General features: G+C 41.0%; 2 pseudogenes; both read right to left on the bottom strand.

The window, feature by feature from the left end:
- Positions 1–13,264: 13,264 nt before the first annotated feature.
- LOC149250912 (glutamate receptor 3.5 pseudogene) lies at positions 13,265–15,494 on the bottom strand (annotated as a pseudogene).
- A 2,183-nt stretch (positions 15,495–17,677) lies between these two features.
- Positions 17,678–19,236, bottom strand: LOC149250911 (glutamate receptor 3.5 pseudogene; annotated as a pseudogene).
- Between the last annotated feature and the right edge of the window lie 2,778 nt (positions 19,237–22,014).

Here is a 22,014-nt window from a genome sequence, read left to right as displayed (position 1 = left end):
AAGGAGAGGGGCATGTTGGGTCCCTATAATACTAGTGATTACCCCATTACTATTGTAGTTGTACCCCTTATTAATATTGTTGTGCCCCTATTGTCCCCATATTGTTATTATTGTGCCCCATAGAATCCCTCTATTGTTATTTTTGTGGCTTTATATTATTATTGTTAGGTCGGCTGGGTTATATTGTGACTCCTTAGACTCCTATATATAGAAAGGAGGTTTTGTCATTTGAATCATCCAAGAATTGTTCATTTATGTAATGTAAAGGAGGTTGCCCCTTCGAAGAGGCTGAATTTTAAGGCGTTGATCTATCTTTTATGTCTTTCTCTTGAGCTGGTTTCATAACAGATATAATTCTGATGGTGGAGTCTCAACTATACTCTGTCTATTTCAACAGCAAACATATCCTATCTAACCAACTCTTGTGGAACATCTAGATATTTGGAAGCCCATTCCTGGAGTTGATCAATAGCTTTGTTTTCCACCTTTATGAGTTTTAAAAGTTATTGTGCCTTCTTCTATATACCAACAAGGGGCGCCACTACTTCATGTAAAATTATCATTTCATCATAAAATTGTGATATACAAGGTAAGTTCCACAGAAAGAATACCAAAAGGACACCGCTCACAACCAGATCTCAAATCAATACACCAGTATTTTTGACGTGGTTAAAACCCTCAGAGTGCAAGGAGGGAAACATTCCACGGCCTGTCCCAACGTGGGTACTACAGGCAATTTATTAATCAAAGAATGAAAATTTACATAAGCTTCTCTCATGCACGGATTACCCGAACAATGACCCTCCATGCGCTTTAAATAGAACTCATGGACCAATCAGGTGTCAAGCCACGGATCAAGTGTCGGTAATACCGAGGTGAGAGTGAACCGTCGGATCACTACATATCGTGACCGTCGGATTGTAAGTTACAAAATGTACAACGGTAAAGAAACACACTTTACCTAACTCTATGCTAGACCAAGTTGGACTTAACTATATCCTATGTGTCGGAATATCCTAACACCATGGTATCCTTCATTGGCCCTAATTCCTCCTATATGGTTGACTTCCATTCTATTTTATTAAAGTTATGGGAAGATAGTCATTGGTTTTCCATGACATGATGTTTCACCTATTTCTTTACTGTAGCTAACTCTCTACTCAATCGTGCATTCTCATTCAATAGGTATTCGGAGTTATCCTGTGTTGTTTTAGCAAAAGAAATATTATCTGCCATGATTTCCCGAGGATTCCTTCTATTGTTAACAATTATCACCTTTTATGTGGATACAGAGACCAGACTCTGTTGTAGTGGCTACAACCACCCTCCAAAAATTTTCCTTAGCCTCGTTTTGGATCCTCCCTACCAACCTTTCACAACACCTTGTCTTGCTTCGTCAAGTACACAAGCTTCAGTGTTTTTCTTGCACAAAGGCAGCCTGTCAATCACAGCTTGATGCATTCCCCTCACAGGCTGATTACCCAGACTTGGTCCAGCTGCAAGTTGAGCAGCTCCCCCCAGAAACTGCACATTTCTGGAGGGAAACGAGCCTTCCCTATAGAAATTGTGCAATCCTGTCTAGCAGCCTATTGGGCTCCAAAATTGTGCAATTCTCCCAGTCAACACTCCCAGTGAAAATTGTGCAATTTTCCCCAGCAGGGCTGCTCAGCCCAGAATTTGCGTAAATATGGGCAGCAGTTAGTTGCTCTGCCCAAAAATTGTGCAAATATCCTGGGAAGCCAGCCCAGCTCCCAGCCATAAATGCGCATTTTTCTCGAGCAGTTGAGAAGCTTCATGCATGAGCAGTCTGATTTACCAGTTCCACCCGGGACCAAGGAAACTTGACTTGCATGCATGGCTTGCTATTTTCCCATAATAGCAAAAGGAAACATGCAAAAGGCATCCCATGATTCAGGGAGCTATTTTTAGCGGCTGGAGGTTACATGCAAAGTTGTTTTAGAAACTTCCTCCAAGTGTCGCTTTTTCCTAGATTTGTGGCATGCGCGTCATAAGCCAAAACTTGTTTATTCGATGCATAATAGCTCATTCTTTCACATCAATCTTGGAGCTCTGACATCCCATAGCACATCCAGGACTCTTCGACACATTCGGATCAGTTATTCACAGGTAAGTGGCCTCAACTTGTCTTTTTCATCATTTCCGTTTCTTTTTGTGTATTCTCTTATGTGAGTGTTGTTTTCTTGATTTCCTTGAACACTTGTTGTCATTTACATATATACTAGCTTGTCCTAGCTCTGTTTCAGTTTTTGTTGCTATCTCACTATTTTCGCATGCATGAAACTGTTTTGCACGAACGGTCGTCGATTTGGCGATTCGCTTCACCCACATGCATGTTGATCTATTTGATGAATCTTTCATTCATGTTTGCATGCATTGTCAATCACTTCTGCTATCACTTAGTGTCACCATGCATTCACCGTCATATATGCTTTCAGTTGCCATCAGCGAGTCGGGTCAACCTCGGCCCAGACTCTGCTTTCACTAAGACAACATTGTGCAATCTGGGAAAGGAAGGCTTTGTCTTCCTCTCCAAAAATGTGAATTTTTTCCCAACACTATCCTCCAGGACTATTTTGCGCATTTCTGAGGGACAGTGACTGCTGGCCCAGAAAATTGCGCAACGCAGTCCCTGAGCCTGCAGTCACTCCCAACTAGAATTGCGCATTGTGCAATCCCAGCAACCAGACTAGATTGAACATTGCAAAAGTGCAGCAACCAATATTACCTCCCAGATAGCCCAAACTACCTTTTGCATAGTTCTGGAAGCTAATCACCAAGTCTCCCAGAAGAAATTGCGCAATATTTCCCATCAGTTTCCCAGGCATGTGTTGTGTCATTCCCCGAATTTGCTTTGTTTTTTGCTAACAAATTTCTTGCCATGCATGTTGCTTGTCTCCAGATCTTTCAGGCATTCATCCGTCTCAATGGCTTCCAAGAGAAAAATATCACAGGACACTAATGGAAATGCAGTTGGAGTAGCAGTTGAGCGAGTGTCTTCTATTCTGTCGATCCATGAAGATAAAAAGTTGTATCTAGACAAGGACATAAAACTGAAGCGACAAGAGGTCAACGAAAAATTTGCAGGCACTTTTGGGGAAGACCTCGAAGACATCAGGTGTACGTGAACATTCACAAATCCGGCTTGTACCTGATTTCATGCAGATATCCTGCGTTCCCATGCGCGGACATGATACATTGGATCGTCTCTCACACTGATCCCAAGACGATGACCTTGAGCAGTGTCAGTGGGACGAAGCTTGGGACCTTATGGGCATGAGATTATGATGAGATATATCAAATGTTAGAGCCAGTGACTGTCATGAAGACTCCATTAAGCTTACCCAATAGCAGTGCTAACTCCAGAGACATTCTGAAGAACTGGGTAAAGGAGCTAGCTCGATTCAGGTTGACACCCAACCAGATCTACAAGACAAAGATATTGAGGAAGGCGTACCAATACTTGGTCATATTTTCATGTCGACTGTATGGCCAAGCAAGCACGGAAACCTTCCCACAGAGTTGGGTGGTTGCACTGGACCAATTGGCTAGAGAAGGAAAACCATGTAACTGGTCTGGCATATTGGCTCATCAGCTAAAGGAACAAGTAATGAAGGCTCGACAGTCACCCAGAGGTATGCATGCAGAGATTTACATGTCCGCCTACATCTTAGATGCAATCTATGCCTGACAGGAGTTCCTGGGTTTGGAGTGGGCATGGTCACCAGCGGAGACTGTTGTGAACACGTATTTCAAGTTGTTATCTGAATGTAGCTTCAAAGGAGTAATCACACAGTTGTCTGATCATTTTTTCACCCCTATGTACAAGATGATATTCGAACAGGATCCACCTTGCATGTCAAAGGAAGAAATGGAGGCATTGATAGGCATTGCAGATTGGTATGCCTCACCGTCTAGCACTTTCATCTGAATGTTCAGTGCGGAGAAGCCTCCGCATGTTCTTCCGAAGTTTGCCTTGGACGTACTTGTCATGCAGGAAGTAGCATATCACATCTCGACAGGATTGACAGCTAGACTGCATCGGAAGAAGAAGGCACCTTGGCCCACTCTTCCATTGCGGATTGGGTTATATGAGATCCAGAGTATCAAGCAAGCAACTGTCAAAGCAGAACTAATGAAAAAGTACCCATTCAACCTCTGCAGCTACAATCTATATGACCCACATTGCATTGTGAAAGACCAGTACATGAGATTTTAGTTCAACTGGATCCACAAGGCATGTCATTGGGCCGAGGAGGACCCATGGAGATATTGCTATAGTTTCTCCAGACCCAGTGAACCAGTTGGCTTCATTGTGGAGTGGCTATCAAAGAAACATGGAGCAGCATCACTAAGAGCACCAATAGTAGTGGCAGCAAAGGTAAGCATACCAATGCGCAACAAAGGTAAGAGGAAGATTTTCGATCGCATGGAGGAGGAGAAAAGCTGCAAGTTTCGAGCAAATCCACTTGTAGAGAAGGCAGTTATGGCTATAGAGGCAAAGAGGCAGCAGCGCGACAAGCGAATCGCACGAAGGCAAAGGGATAAGGAGTTGCATGAGCTGGGGGAGAAACTTTGAAAGGACCAAGAGCTGCACAAACAGGTGAGAGAAGTGTAGCAGCAGCAGATACAGCTGGGGGCACAACATGTGCAAACAAACAAAGCAGCGCCTGTAAAAGTAGTTGATTCATCTGAACAATTGGCATCAGGTGAACAGGATGAACCATCGCAAGGGCAAGACTTCGCTCATGAGACAGAATAAGAACTTCAATAGTTGGATGCAAACATGGAGCAGCATGAGTTGGAACAAGACACCGACCTCATGCCTCACCACAAAGAGGTCGACTCACCCACTTCAATGCATCTAGATGATGAGAAAGTCTCGAATTACCAAGGAGGCACTAATATCCTTGGTGATCAACCAGAAGAAGAGATGCACAACATCTCGTTTGATGAATCCCAACATAGAGTTGTGCAGTCTCGCAAAGTGTCAACTTCAGAGGATCATACGTCTCCTGCGCAAGTTGAGGAACAAGTGATCGTGATTGATGTGCACAAAATCTAGCTACCTTGGACGATGCAACCAGAGTGTATGCCGAAGCCACTAGCTCAAGTGTTTTCTTCCTAATAACTGAGAATGAGAGAATGGCAAAGGAACTACAAATGGCCAAGCAAGGAGGAGACTTGGTGACAATGTCTACCTGAGCTGAACTAAAGAAGGCAATACTAGATGAAGTATTGTCCCTTGACACAGTTATGCAAGCATTTTACTCCAAGTTTGGTACCATGCACAAGGCAGTCGTCCATCTCAATGGATGGCAACAGCAATGTGCTAGAAGAGCTTGTATCTTGATGAACTTGCATGATGTTGTTGATGACATGCAAACATGGACGATGAAGTACAAGGGATCCCCACTTCACTTGCCTAAGATGATGAGGGTTAATGTGGTCGAGATGAAAGCACGTATCCAAAGTCATATCCAGAACTATCAAGAGCTCCCGTAGTTCATCACTAACATACAGGCTTCCCATGCACGAGTATTCAAGAGTATGGATGTTGTGTTGTGCGCACATGCGATCCCATCAATTGGGACTCTCACCCAGGCGAAGACAAAGAAACAGGTCTGACTCGAGCTTGATTCGTACTTCAACGAGTTAATGCGCATTGCCACCAGCCCACACTTACCTATCAGTGCAGACATCATGCACAAGTATGTTGTTGGTCTGGCCACATTGAAGCCTGAGCAGTGTACCCGGATGCTATGGATGCAAGAGTTAGGTTTTAGACAGTTTTCATTATGGAACACATGGACACCATCAAGGACTACAGATCTTGGCATCAATATGTTATTGTTGATCAATATGAGGATGTTGAGGAGTTGGACTTCCATGGTTGTGTAAGTCAGAGTGATGTCTACCTTGGCTTGCTCAAGCCATTTTGTTCACATGGGTACATGTGCATTGTAATGTTAAGTCATGTCAAGTGTAATTCAAGTGTCAATAGTTGGATGTAACAGTTATAAAGTAGGTGAAGATTCATGAGGGTAGTTGAACAGTCACAAAGGGGAATGTCAAGGGCCACCCCACACTTTGCTATAAATAGTCCCTCATAACTCATTGTATAGCCTTTTGGTCAACTAAGCTTCCGATAAGACTATCTTGGAAAGAGCTTGGACATTATTGTAACACGCCTTGGATTCTCCACTGCACGGAGCTAGTACATATCTTTGGAGAAGTAAACGGATGTGGTCGTAACGTTCCACAGTTGGGGCTAGCGGGTGTACATGGATGTATTGTATGACTATAACTTACACTTCTTTATATAATAAGAGCCAGCACGTTTCATGCGTTTGTTGTATTATATTCCAGTTGTCTTGTTTACTCTAAATGACATATATATTTTCTTTCTTACGCACACATGTATGGATTGTTTTGTATGAGCATGTATTAATCTTTCTGAAATGTGTTGACTGGTTTAACCATCACTTTGGATTGCTAGCTGACTTGATTTCCAACTTGTGATGCATATTTTCTTGTGTGTTCCCTTTCCATCCGAGTACTGTTACAGGTTGCCAATAAGCACACTCATCTCAACCCACATGTGTTAGAACCTCTCATGCACCTTCCTTGACTCACCGCAGGAGTCACACCCTTGCTACTAACAGAGTTATCTTACTTGCCCCTATGCGAGATTGTGGTCAAGGCATTGCTATATGACCCTATGACCCACTGCTGGGACTCCTACACCAAATCGTCTGAGGTCTAATTGGGACCTCTTACCGGGGAGATCCCCTTAACATGTTAGCAGGTCTAGCACCATCAACAAACTCTAAGGATTGTTTGGGAAATATCTTCGCTTTTGCTACATGATTATTTTATTTAGCTAATCAAATATGGCATTACACATATCCATGACTTAAATAGGAGATTGCCACATGTAAGAGGAGGTTTTGCCAGAGAACCTAGTTCAACATATATGGGCTGGATGGTATCAACTTCCTCCAATTCTTCCTCATTTCCTAAATCAATTGTTCTTCCTCCAACATTTGTACTACTTCCTCCTCCTATGACTGCCTTTGCTTCTCTTCTTCCACTCTCATTCTTTCATCTTCTTCTTCTTGTTGCTTTATAAGTAATTCATATTGCTTCCTCTTCTCCTCTTCTTCCTATTGCATCTTTACCTCTAATTCTCTCCTTTCCTATTCAGCTTCAATAGCTCCTTTATTCAATGGATATGTTTTCCATTTTCTACTACTTTTTGTAGTTGGATCATGTTTGATCCTTTTCTTGGGAGTTGCAATTTTTACTTGAGCAGTTGTTTGTGGTGCCTCTTGTACCTCTACATCTCGATCTAGTGAAAATTGGGAGGAACCGGCTTCAATTCTTGGATGTGTTCTTATTACTACATTGTACTAATTCTTCACCTTCTCATCTTCTGCGATATTCATTGAAAAATATCCCCAATCAAAGTCAATCATGTCATAGTGCTACTTGCACACTCTCCCGGGATCATATCCGCGAAAGCCCTTAATTGCAAAGTGCAAACGACCCATCTTTTGTATTTCTGCATTTTCCGCCTTGTGACTCTTCAGCTCATACAATTTGATCCTCAAAGAGAAAGTGGGCCCAGGGGATTTCTTCCTTATATGAAGAACTCCTGACAACCCTTTATCCAACTGATAAGTTACCTCTTGCAGGACCACCTTATTAATCACATATCGTAGCATGAAATGAGGAGAAATCTAACATCAAAAGCATATGATATATGTACCTTCTAGTGCAGCAAACCAATCCGCGATATCATGTAATGACTCCTTCACCTGATTGGTCATGCAAGGAGGATCATTCTTATATATCATCTAAAATATGACAGTGAATAAATGATCTTCCAATCTTTCATATGCCCCTTTGAAACTCAAACCTGACAACACCCTGCAATGGAAGTAAACTAGAAACTTATCCTGCTGGGACCAGTTCCAATATATTCCCGGTAATGCATACCATGTACAGATCCCATCTAACAGAAATGCAGACATATATAACTCTGGTGTTTTGACCTTAGATATGTTTTAGCCTACCAAACATGACGTTGCAGTTCAAAAGAAAGTATATCTGCCAAGTTGAATATTTTGTCGCAGGTAACTACCATGTTGAGCATATATATCCAGTTCTCTTCAAATACTTCAACGTTCTTTCACCCATGTAGCCTTCAACACATGGCAATAAGGTACTTATACACATCCCTGAGAATCCTGGTCGAGTAAACTGCAAATGGGTGGTGTCGGAACTTCGCAAGCTACACCAAGATTTGATGATATCACTTGTGTCAAGATCGGCCCATCTAGTGTAAAAGTTCTTGTTGGCATACTTTGTGGGTCTTAGCATCTTATAATAATTCTCCATGTCTTCTCCATATTAGGTGGAAAGTTGACCACCATTTTCACTATGAAGCACCAGATCTAAATCATCCATGCGTGTTAGAATCCATTCAATTACCTCTGTACAAGGAATGACTAGGAACCTACATGTAATCTTATGTATCATGGACCGCTTAATGTTGATGTATGCCTCCAAATCTTCCAGATTTTCAGAGAACTATTTATGTATGAATGTGTCTTTGATGTCTTTCCACGTGACCTCACAAAGCAGATTTGTCTATGAAGCACTCTGTATCTATGAGAATAATAATGGTGGGATTTATAACCTCTACTGCTTCTTCAGTGCTTTCTTTTGAAACTTCTTTTGAGGCCACTCGACGTGTAGCAGGAGGCATTGTTCCAACATATGATGGAAGAGTAATGAGACTAGTAGCTTAAACACATATATGTGGAAGCACACTCATAGCAATAAAGTGAAGCTTCACGAAATCTTCTATCTATTACAAGCAATAACTTAGCAAACCGTGTCCAGAAATCCATCAAATGTAGTTGAGAGTATAATCCTATAACCGACGAGGCATGGTTACTTGTACAGGCAAGAAATATGCATGAAAATAAGGAGAGCGTACTGTCGAAGCATGAAGGGAAGTTAAAGGGTCACTCGAGGCTTCAAGGTACGCTCATGCGCTCAAAGAAAGAGACAGAGAGATCATCAAGGGCATAGGATGCCTTTTCGAAGCTTGAAGGAAGATCACTCATGAGTTTAAGGTGCGCTCATCCACTCAAGGAGGCTAAGAGGGCGCACGGGCACACTTCGAAGGGACGAAGGGTCAGTCTTCAAGCCTTTAAGGTGCACTCATGCACTCAAAAGCACAACGAGGGAATAAAGGAACATGCTGAAGAGACGAAGGTGAAAACATTCATGTGTTCAGGGTGCGCTCATGTGCTCAAGGAGGGCACAGTGCTTCATGCCAAAGGAGTGTGCTCTTAAGAAAAACTTGTCTTTTTGGGCACATTTTTATTTGACAATCAGACCTTTCCTTCCAGAAGTGTGCTCTATCTTGGAATGGCTAAAGGGAAATTCCAACAACAAGATAGAATGGTATAAACGCTTAGAGGAAAGATCTACAAGTTTGTATAGATTCTATTGCAACCATGACTAGAATATGAACGATTATGGAATGTGAAGAATCACAACCTACGACCACAATTTAACACTTGTAGAAGAAAGAATGAACTGAAATTCCAGTAACAAAACTGAAAAGAAGTGAAACACTAACAAGGAAAGAAATATCGACAATAAAACATCAATGGAAAGCAATAGAATCGACATGCAAAACTTACTTGGAATGAAGATCGACAAAGAGTCCATTGATCCAAAGAAGTGCACTCAACCCAAGATGAGAGCGATTATGAGAAGGAATGATTAGAAATATTGACTATAAATGGGTTACATGCAAATGAATTACATGCATGCTCACCACTTATTGACGGATGGATGAGTTAGTTAGTGAAGGAAAGTGGGCTCCTATCTTTTAGGAATGCGCCCACGTGCAACAAGAAAGCACATGCATGAGTCGAAGAGGGTGCAAGTATCTGTGTCAAAGGAGTGAAATCAAGTGAGGGCATGCTAGCTAAGAATGAAGGAGTGCACTCAATAAGGAGGCAACTCTTTGTCATCTTGGAGTGCGCTTTCGCTAAAGAAAGTTCTTTCTTTGCTTTTTTTTGCTTTTGCATGGAGAATAAAGTTATTTACTAAGTTAAGAAAAGTTATGTCTTCACCTATCTTTTGGATAAGATAACACAAGAACTAACAAAGATAAGGTGACGACACTTCTAAATAACTGACTCAGTAGGATGCGACACTTAGAGAAAACATCAGGATAGCCAAGGAAACAATGTGACAGCGCTAGGTAGATTGGAACAACGATTTACGTAGGATCCAAAATTGAGTTAGGAAAAAAATTTGGAGGGTCATTGTCACAGCGACACACAGGAAGAAACCTTGGCTTCTATGTTTTGGTTCCACTCATGCACAAAGTCTCAATTTTCTAGGAAGTATTCATTCTATCAGTGAGTCACCTTAACTCCTCATTCTACTCGGGTAAAGATATCGTCTTCCATGTTCCATTACTCGACATAACACAACATAAAGTAGGCCAAATCATTTGATGAGAATAAGGGTAATATAGAACCACAGGTCAAAACTAATCAGAGTATGAGTTTACATCTCTAGTGTTGCTCTAGTGTCATTAGGCCTAGAAACTACCCCACTGGAGTCACTTGAGGAACACAAGCATTATTTTCTTGCCAGCAAGCCTAGACAGTACCCCAGCAAAATCGCTTGCTTCACCTCCCTGCACACGAAGCCTTTTTCTTATTTCACCCTTTATTTCTTTATTTAAAAGGACCATGCTTAGGCACTTATTATTCTAAAATGGGGTGGAAGAGGGATCCCAACATATTAAGAGCATAAGAGGTTTCTCCTTCAGAGACGAGTTTTATAGACCTCTGATAGTTAACCCGCTAAATATTTTCCCCTTATCTTTCTCTACTCAAATAGATAGGCGAGAAAACATTATTAACAAACAAAACCAAGCATTAAGTGATAATCTTGGATGGATATGGGCTTCATGGTTCTGCTTATGGCTTCCCAACTGAAGGATCATATTTTCCATCCAAAAAGTATTGACTTTAAAGATGTAAACCAAATTACATAAGAGGGTAACAGATAAGCCAAGGGTTACATGTCACACAACTTGCCTTTCACAAAATATTAGCCACATTAGCTTGAAGCTCAAAACCAACTTTATGCAAATACTACCATAACTGAAAAACAAAGGGTGGACAATGAAAACACAAAACAAAAATGCAATGCATCTAACTAAATGAACCTATCCTACCCTAAGCTAAAAATTACAGGGTCGGGTTAAGTGAAATGGAACTTCTAATGAAACCATACAAATTGCTCCCAACTTTTGAATCGAAATATATGTGGTGTGTAAAACTAAAGTAATATATAGTGCAGTGAAAAGGATAAATAGACAAAACATTTGCACTAACAGGTAGAAACAAAAGGTGCAAGCACAATGGTGTAACACACTTGACTACTCTATCGGACAAAACATTCCACAACAACAGCATTTACCAGGTTCATAATCATACAAGACTCGACTGACTGTATGAAAGAACAGGCCACGAGACATGGCTCCTAACTGATAGGACTCTTCAAGGGAATCTGCAATAGGATCATGGAAACGACCTTTAGGAAAACTTTGACAAGAAAGATTAATCAAAGAGAAATCCATATTATGATCAAAATCAACAAGTTGACCACAATTCATGTTGTCGTGTGAGTTAGCATTTTCAATGTATGATGTATTAGAGATGTTAGATTGAAGGATTGGACAATCGTTAATATCATTTTTCTTTTCTGTTAGCGCTTGAGATTTCACCCTAGGCTGAGGAAGGTAAACCTTCAAGGCTACATCAAACCATTTCACCTCGTAGCTAGCCCTACGAGGTATGAGAAGGCTCTCTCGGGTCAGATTCGGTAGATCTTTCAATATGATTAGGCTGACCAATTATGAATAAAGATTTCAGGCTAGTAAATTGATCTAAGGGGGGTTGATTTAATGATTTTTGGGGTTTTTTAATGAAATGACGGGGCTTTTCTGGGCTGCATGGGCAAAATCACAGCTTCAAACAGAGAAATATAATGACTACACAGGTTATCAACTGAGGCAAGGTAGGCATGCAATTTAACACCAAATCTGGTTTCAAATGGGATGGCAAGACTGGTGAGGAGCTAAGGAGGGCAAATAATACTTCGAATCCTCCTTAAACAGAAGAAAACATTGAATTGAACAAACTTATAGGAGGAGCATATAATACTATGAATTCCTACCTAATCACTTCATTTGCTCAAATAGATATGATCATGAGGTGAATGAAACAAAACAGTTTACATATGAGACAAAGGGAAAAACTTATGCTAAATCAACATACCACATGAATCTCAGCAAACAGAGCTGTGAAATTCCATTAAATTCTCTGCAGAAAACTGTACAATACAAAGCTCTCTGCTTCTCCAGCAGCTCCCAGCGCTCAGAAAAACTCCCCTCTCTCACATTCTACTTACAAATGACATTTTTAATACAATAAATAAAACTGCTGCCCAAAACAGGGGCGCTGTTTTAACTAACATCACAAAAATATGAAACAAAATACAGCTGGGGGAAAACAAGTCGACCCCAAGACCAGGAATTTGTTTTTATCCTTATTTAACAAAATAAACTAAAACAAAACAATCAGCGCTCTTTCTACTTGATAACTGATGAAGTAGCATTTACAGGTGTCAATCCCGACTGAAGACAAGCATAGGCAATCGCTCCTCGTTCTCTGCCACTTTGCATATGCTGGAAATTACAACTGCTCCCGAATTTCTGGAAATACATTGGCGATTTTAATAAAACAAACTTTAAACTAACATTCTGTTGATGATTTGGCTAATTATGAGGCAAAACTGGAGCGCAGATCTCCATAGGACCAAGATTGGAATCAAATCGCATTCTCTGGCTGTAATGGATAATCTTCACTTTAGTTTGGTTTGCCACGTTGCATAACCTTCAAGCTAGTAGTCCACCGATTCAGCTGATAATGACAACAATCGCTGGCAGTCCCACAAAATCTCCAAAAGATTAATTGCTGGCGGAAATCATGGAACAACATCCTGTATGGGGTAATGAGGCCAGTCACACGATTTCGGTGGAGCTAAGATGTCGCTACAAATCGTTATCAAAAATAAAGGCAAAGCCCAATTACCGCCGTGGCAAACCAAATACCCAATCATTACCATGTTTTTCTTTTTAATGATACTGCAGCTTTTATATCAGCAACACGGAAACATCAAACAACAGCTGCTATGACAAGGAAAAATCCACCAGTCATAGACCACATCTCTACCGTGAATGGTTGCAGAAAAGCCCAAGCGTCACTGGAATTTTTCTCTCACAGCGGAGCCACCACAGCAAGGCCAGCTTCTATGTAAGGTTGCGTGAAGTCCACAAACCTTGACCGATGTGTCACAATCGTAATGTCCCCAACTACTGCATCAAATTTCTTTAAGGCAACCTGTTGCACAAGCTCGTCGTAATTGGGATTTTTATGGCCATTTCCAAAAGCTACAATCGTGTAGGGAAGATCATAATATAATAAGCTCGCTGCAGCAATAAATACATTAATGCAGAAGCCATCGAACACGTTGTTATCTTCTACTTTCACAAACTCTTGAAATCCAACCTTTCTGGGCACACCTATGACAAGATTTTTACCATTGTTTGGGAGGGCCCATCCTCGTGGCACAAGTTTGTTTTCACCCGGCCATATTACATCATACAGTTTCTGACCTACACTATGTATGGCGTGTGAGTTGGAACCCTTTATTACTGGAGGCGTAACAGATAGACCTGATTTATTTACCCAATAACCCACCTTGCGATACCCTGTTCCAACAATATTGATGATCTCAAAACTAGAACCATTTAAGTCCCCTCTGTTATCACACTCACTGGACCGGTTAATTCTGTAAAATTAGTTTGTGACACTATCTTCAGCAGTTTTGGACCTTCGTCAAAGGCCTTGAGTTTTGCTAGCTCTGTTTTGTTTCCACTTGCGCTGGATACCTGAGGATACTCTGTAAAAGACACAATTCCCCCTTCACTTATGAAAGTATGTAAAGAGTGAGCAATTGCCCAGACAGCATCGTAAGCATAGTATCCAAATGCATTTAAGCGAGCATCAACACTCCTAGCTTTATGTAGATTGTTCCATCTAATAGTGAAATCATGCTCCTTATCTGAAACTGGAATATGCCGACGTAAACTGATGACTCCTTGGAGTGAGTTCATGGTATCATAATCAAGAATGCTAGAATCCAAAGCAGAAAACAGCCAATCTGTAGCTATCCAAACATAGCCATTGTTCAACATTCCAAGGTACAGTGCTTCAGAGAAAAGATTCAGACCTGCATCAGGATTCATATGTACCACAAAGATTCGTGACTCCATCAATGCTAATTGTACCAAGACACTACCGATGTCACTTTCACTGGCTCCAGAGGCAACGCTTCTTTACGATAAATTTTAGATCTTACATCTCTAGGTGCATCACTGAGGGCCGATATTCCATTTCTCCCATAGTCATCATCTATATACACAGCGACAACATTCCTCCACTCATAAGAGCCAATCACGGCAGCAACTGCTGCCATTTCATAGAAATCACTGTGTGCTATGCGAAAAAATAAAAATAAAATAAGGGTATTGATATGAGGCGAGAGTTGGGTCTATTGCTCCAAATGACAGAGTTGATATGTGGAGTTCACTTGTTACATATGAAATGACATGAGCAAGAACAGAGTACTGTGGCCCTAGTATTGCCACATTGTTCCATTTTATTGTCTCCATAAACTATCCAAGCAAGATTACGAAGACCATAACGCCTCATTGTCTCTGATTTCTAATGATATTTCTGAATTGTGCTTGTGCAGATAGGAGCTTTGAAGTCGCTGCGGCCTTTTGAAGAGCTGGAGCATATTACATAATTTAAACAATACATTATGATTTCTTCTTCAAAACAGGGTTTTGAAGAAGAATCAATCTCTGACGTGAGACGGAGTCTAACATTGGCTCCATTTGGGATGGCAGCTGCAGCTTCCTGGAGGTGCCAAGAACCGCAGAACTTTGGGAGAGCAGACAGTGCCTCCACCATTGGGCAATGGAGTCATCATCAACACAACTCTTGACTTATTTTCACACTGAAACTGAACTGAAACAATCTTCAAACAAACTAAAACAAGATGCTGCCCTTATGGCTGCTTATTTATGTACATAACCTATTCTAATCTGTTGTACAAACAATAGATCAGGTAATGCTAAAATGCCATATTAACCATTCAATTAAACCTGACAATGAAGCCGCTTGAGAATGCTGCCACGAAGTCACAGATGCAATTGCTGGCAGCCCTTCATGCACATACTGAGCCCGGTCACGGAAAAGACAGCCTGATCTGTCCATCAGAGTGAAAAATATGTCCATATATGCCGCAATAGGATCACGGACACCGGACTCTGTTGGCTGCCCCAACTCTGCAATGCATACTTCCAGCTGCACATTATCAATGTATACATCTATAGGCAAGTCTGTTGTTTCTTGTTGCGAAGGAGGAAGGATTTCCAAGAACTTTTTAGGGTCTTGGAAATCATAAGACTGAATTTGCTCATCGAGATACTGAATCTCATTTTCAACTCTTTCAACAACTAACTCATAAAATCTAGTTTTGCCTTCAAGATGAAGCTTCGGAGATTTCAAACATTGAAGGAAAATACTGAAAAATTCTTCATTAATTTCAATATCCGCTAACAACTCTCTAACGCCATCTAGAGCTTCACAAAGTGCAGGGTCTGCCACATACCCTACCATTGCATGAACATATCAACAGGCACTGGAATGTCTGGATCTAGTTGGAGTCGCCAGGTGAATGGTTCAGCCTGCATAAGTATCTGACTGCTGTCCACCATCAGCATCAGATCTGAAATTGATACATGTACTGGGGTAAAATGCAATCGAAGTGGTCGTATTCACAAGCTCACGGAGATTGACTGAAGCAGCGTTTATCTACTTGCGCTGATGTAAAACAAGAGCGTTTTCGAAGGCTTCTGGCGTAACTTCAGGCTCCGTCTAAGACTTATGAAATAACACGACAATGAGCAAACGATTAATATGTTCTCCCCAGTATGGTCGCCAATATGTTAGCGCTTGAGATTTCACCCTAGGCTGAGGAAGGTAAACCTTCAAGGCTACATCAAACCATTTCACCTCGTAGCTAGCCCTACGAGGTATGAGAAGGCTCTCTCGGGTCAGATTCGGTAGATCTTTCAATATGATTAGGCTGACCAATTAAGAATAAAGATTTTAGGCTAGTAAATTGATAAGGGGGGTTGATTTAATGATTTTTGGGGTTTTTTAATGGAATGACGGGGCTTTTCTGGGCTGCATGGGCAAAATCACAGCTTCAAACAGAGAAATATAATGACTACACAGGTTATCAACTGAGGCAAGGTAGGCATGCAATTTAACACCAAATCTGGTTTCAAATGGGATGGCAAGACTGGTGAGGAGCTAAGGAGGGCAAATAATACTTCGAATCCTCCTTAAACAGAAGAAAACATTGAATTGAACAAACTTATAGGAGGAGCATATAATACTATGAATTCCTACCTAATCACTTCATTTGCTCAAATAGATATGATCATGAGGTGAATGAAACAAAACAGTTTACATATGAGACAAAGGGAAAAACTTATGCTAAATCAACATACCACATGAATCTCAGTAAACAGAGCTGTGAAATTCCATTAAATTCTCTGCAGAAAACTGTACAATACAAAGCTCTCTGCTTCTCCAGCAGCTCCCAGCGCTCAGAAAAACTCCCCTCTCTCACATTCTACTTACAAATGACATTTTTAATACAATAAATAAAACTGCTGCCCAAAACAGGGGTGCTGTTTTAACTAACATGACAAAAATATGAAACAAAATACAGCTGGGGGAAAACAAGTCGACCCCAAGACCAGGAATTTGTTTTTATCCTTATTTAACAAAATAAACTAAAACAAAACAATCAGCGCTCTTTCTACTTGATAACTGATGAAGTAGCATTTACAGGTGTCAATCCCGACTGAAGACAAGCATAGGCAACCGCTCCTCGTTCTCTGCCACTTTGCATATGCTGGAAATTACAACTGCTCCCGAATTTCTGGAAATACATTGGCGATTTTAATAAAACAAACTTTAAACTAACATTTTGTTGATGATTTGGCTAATTATGAGGCAAAACTGGAGCGCAGATCTCCATAGGACCAAGATTGGAATCAAATCGCATTCTCTGGCTGTAATGGATAATCTTCACTTTAGTTTGGTTTGCCACGTTGCATAACCTTCAAGCTAGTAGTCCACCGATTCAGCTGATAATGACAACAATCGCTGGCAGTCCCACAAAATCTCCAAAAGATTAATTGCTGGCGGAAATCATGGAACAACATCCTGTATGGGGTAATGAGGCCAGTCACACGATTTCGGTGGAGCTAAGATGTCGCTACAAATCGTTATCAAAAATAAAGGCAAAGCCCAATTACCGCCGTGGCAAACCAAATACCCAATCATTACCATGTTTTTCTTTTTAAAGATACTGCAGCTTTTATATCAGCAACACGGAAACATCAAACAACAGCTGCTATGACAAGGAAAAATCCACCAGTCATAGACCACATCTCTACCGTGAATGGTTGCAGAAAAGCCCAAGCGTCACTGGAATTTTTCTCTCACAGCGGAGCCACCACAGCAAGGCCAGCTTCTATGTAAGGTTGCGTGAAGTCCACAAACCTTGACCGATGTGTCACAATCGTAATGTCCCCAACTACTCCATCAAATTTCTTTAAGGCAACCTGTTGCACAAGCTCGTCGTAATTGGGATTTTTATGGCCATTTCCAAAAGCTACAATCGTGTAGGGAAGAGCATAATATAATAAGCTCGCTGCAGCAATAAATACATTAATGCAGAAGCCATCGAACACGTTGTTATCTTCTACTTTCACAAACTCTTGAAATCCAACCTTTCTGGGCACACCTATGACAAGATTTTTACCATTGCTTGGGAGGGCCCATCCTCGTGGCACAAGTTTGTTTTCACCCGGCCATATTACATCATACAGTTTCTGACCTACACTATGTATGGCGTGTGAGTTGGAACCCTTTATTACTGGAGGCGTAACAAATAGACCTGATTTATTTACCCAATAACCCACCTTGCGATACCCTATTCCAACAATATTGATGATCTCAAAACTAGAACCATTTAAGTCCCCTCTGTTATCACACTCACTGGACCGGTTAATTCTGTAAAATTAGTTTGTGACACTATCTTCAGCAGTTTTGGACCTTCGTCAAAGGCCTTGAGTTTTGCTAGCTCTGTTTTGTTTCCACTTGCGCTGGATACCTGAGGATACTCTGTAAAAGACACAATTCCCCCTTCACTTATGAAAGTATGTAAAGAGTGAGCAATTGCCCAGACAGCATCGTAAGCATAGTATCCAAATGCATTTAAGCGAGCATCAACACTCCCAGCTTTATGTAGATTGTTCCATCTAATAGTGAAATCATGCTCCTTATCTGAAACTGGAATATGCCGACGTAAACTGATGACTCCTTGGAGTGAGTTCATGGTATCATAATCAAGAATGCTAGAATCCAAAGCAGAAAACAGCCAATCTGTAGCTATCCAAACATAGCCACTGTTCAACATTCCAAGGTACAGTGCTTCAGAGAAAAGATTCAGACCTGCATCAGGATTCATATGTACCACAAAGATTCGTGACTCCATCAATGCTAACTGTACCAAGACACTACCGATGTCACTTTCACTGGCTCCAGAGGCAACGCTTCTTTACGATAAATTTTAGATCTTACATCTCTAGGTGCATCACTGAGGGCCGATATTCCATTTCTCCCATAGTCATCATCTATATACACAGCGACAACATTCCTCCACTCATAAGAGCCAATCACGGCAGCAATTGCTGCCATTTCATAGAAATCACTGTGTGCTATGCGAAAAAATAAAAATAAAATAAGGGTATTGATATGAGGCGAGAGTTGGGTCTATTGCTCCAAATGACAGAGTTGATATGTGGAGTTCACTTGTTACATACGAAATGACATGAGCAAGAACAGAGTACTGTGGCCCTAGTATTGCCACATTGTTCCATTTTATTGTCTCCATAAACTATCCAAGCAAGATTACGAAGACCATAACGCCTCATTGTCTCTGATTGCTAATGATATTTCTGAATTGTGCTTGTGCAGATAGGAGCTTTGAAGTCGCTGCGGCCTTTTGAAGAGCTGGAGCATATTACATAATTTAAACAATACATTATGATTTCTTCTTCAAAACAGGGTTTTGAAGAAGAATCAATCTCTGACGTGAGACGGAGTCTAACATTTTCCACATCATGTTGAAAATGCAACAAGATGATGGAGCTTAGTGAAAGGAGTCGCCTTCACTAAGTGGGCCCGCAGGCTATTTTTGGCGCAAAGTCTATTTTTAGACATATGGATCATGGTCTATGAGTTGCAGCATGCTGTTTATGGATGATTGGTCATGTTAGTAAAAATAGATGGACGTCTATTTTTAGACATATGGGTAGAGTCTATTTTTAGACTACCAGTCTAAAAATAGAATAGTCGAATATTATTAGCTCTTAATGATATTTGGACTATAAACATTATCTTATCCTCTTACAGCACTTCAGTTCGAGCTACGAATGTGGCACATGCAACTTCCAGAATGAAATATGCTTTTCCTATGGGTTAGTTGAGCTATTGCATGATGGAATTCAATTAGAACTCAAGTGGTTGAGTTTGGTGGAGTTGATTGAGGAGTTGATGGAGTTGTGTTCAATTTGACTTAGTTGAACTAGTTGTATTTAGTCTAACTATCGAATACACTAGTGATGGGTGATGTGAATTAATTATTAATTAATTCACTAATTATTAACTCATAAATCAACTAAATAATACATCAGTTAACTCAGTGCAAGGACAGTTCAGTGGAGACAAGTGTTAGAGGTGGGTGAAAGGGTGAGACTACTATCAGTTGTGACTATAGTTGTGCATGAGATTTGCACAATCATTGATTGAGATTGCCAATGAGGATTGCGCAGTACAAGCCAAGGGAAAACGAGCTTGGATCATTCCTATTCTCAACTTGGATTGCGCAGTAGAGGCAGGAAAACAGTGGAGGAGATTTGAACCTGTGACTTGATTCAGATCTGAGCTAGTTTGTGTGTAGCAGGTGGAGATAGTACTGAGTACTTGTGAGGAGTATTGTACTATGTATTGTTACATGTTCTCTATCATTATAATATATATATAGTTGGGGGTTTTCAGCAGTATGCTTTCCCCAGTACATACTGTGTTGATATGTGTGATTGATGTTTCAATGTGCGCATGCGATTGTTTCTAATTCCGCAAATTGATGATCAATGTAGAGGAGGTTATGTATTATGCTTGCATTCCGCAAATAGTGTATAATCAAGATAATCTCTGTGAATAAGTGTTATATTATTCAAAATTTCTACAGGATATCGGACCGAAGTTGATCATCAGATCTATTATTCAGAAAGTGATTACAATTTATTTCTTCAGGCAGAGTCTGTAATCGGATTCATCCTTCTTTTGGAAGGTGAGATATCTGGTAAATGCCCATACAGTCAATCTTTGTATGAGAAATACTTTGTTCTCACGAATTTTAGATCAGAAGCGGTTAAGTTTTGAGCTGGTGGAATTCGAATTTGCTGCAGTGTTTTCTTGGTGTCAAAGTTAAAATGTCTTTCAACGGATTGCGATTGGAGTATGCCCTTGAAGGCAGCTCGAATTATATTGCATGGAAGGACAGGATGGAGGTGGTGGTAGATGACAATGGGTTGAAGGAGTTCATAGAGGCTAAGGTCCCAAAGCCTACTGATGCTGCTCACGTTGAGGCTTGGCAAAAGAAGACAGCAAAGTGTCGAAGGATTCTGTTGGAGGGCGTGAAGGATCACATTGTATCCAGCCTGCATGGAAAGGCTTCTCCATACTTGATGTGGAAAGCATTGACAGATTTATTCCAAAGCAAGAGCGACCAAAGGAAGTTGGCGCTCAAGGATAAACTCAGAAACATTAAGTTTGAGAAAGGAGACAGTATGCCCAAGTATCTCACGAAGTTCACCCAATGCCAGGATGAGCTGGGAAGTGTGGGGGTGACTGTCGATGATGAGGACTTGGTGAGCTTGGCTCTCCTTGGCCTTCCGAAGAGTTGGCATTCCTATCAGAATTATGTCAATGGTCGGGAGAAATTACCAGGATGGGAGAGACTTTGGTCTGATCTTGTGCAAGAGGAGATCAGGCCGAATACCAGGGAGGGATCTTCATCAAAGGCATCTGATGAAGAAAATTGTGCTTTGGCTGCCAAAGCAAAGAAGGGGAAGAACAAGAAAGCTTCTCATTCTGGTGCGAAAGGCAAGAAGCAGGACATGTCCAAGGTGAAGTGCTTTCACTGTCACTTGCACGGACATTATGCCACAAATTGTCCGCAAAAGAAGAAAAATAAGCTGCTGGGTCTGTAGCGGGAGAGGCCTTAGCCTCGTAGTTTGAGCTGGATTTTTCGCTGATCGCATGCTTGGTATCAAGTGTGATGGGATCGGTATGGTTCTTGGACAGTGGTGCGTCTTTTTACATGACAGGAGATAGAGATTTGTTTTCTGATCTGGATGAGAAAGATCTTGGAGTGCACATCGAGATGGGCGATGATGGTAGATACAGTGCGACCGGTATCGGTACCATTTCCTTTGAGAGGGAGTCTGGTAAACCCTTCGTATTGAAGGAAGTGATGCATGTTCCAGGATTGAAGAAGAATCTAATCTCTGTGGCGATGTTAGAAGACAAGGGATATGATGTTGTTTTCAGTGAAGGAAAGGCTTTCTTGCGCAGTAAGACAATTGGAGAAACCCGGAAGATAGGG

The sequence above is a fragment of the Pinus tabuliformis genome, chromosome 7 (assembly GCF_031772625.1).
Source record: "Pinus tabuliformis cultivar Carrire ecotype Pingquan chromosome 7, CPIR1, whole genome shotgun sequence".
In the NCBI taxonomy this organism is placed as follows: domain Eukaryota; kingdom Viridiplantae; phylum Streptophyta; class Pinopsida; order Pinales; family Pinaceae; genus Pinus; species Pinus tabuliformis.
This window is presented reverse-complemented; position numbering and strand designations above follow the sequence as displayed.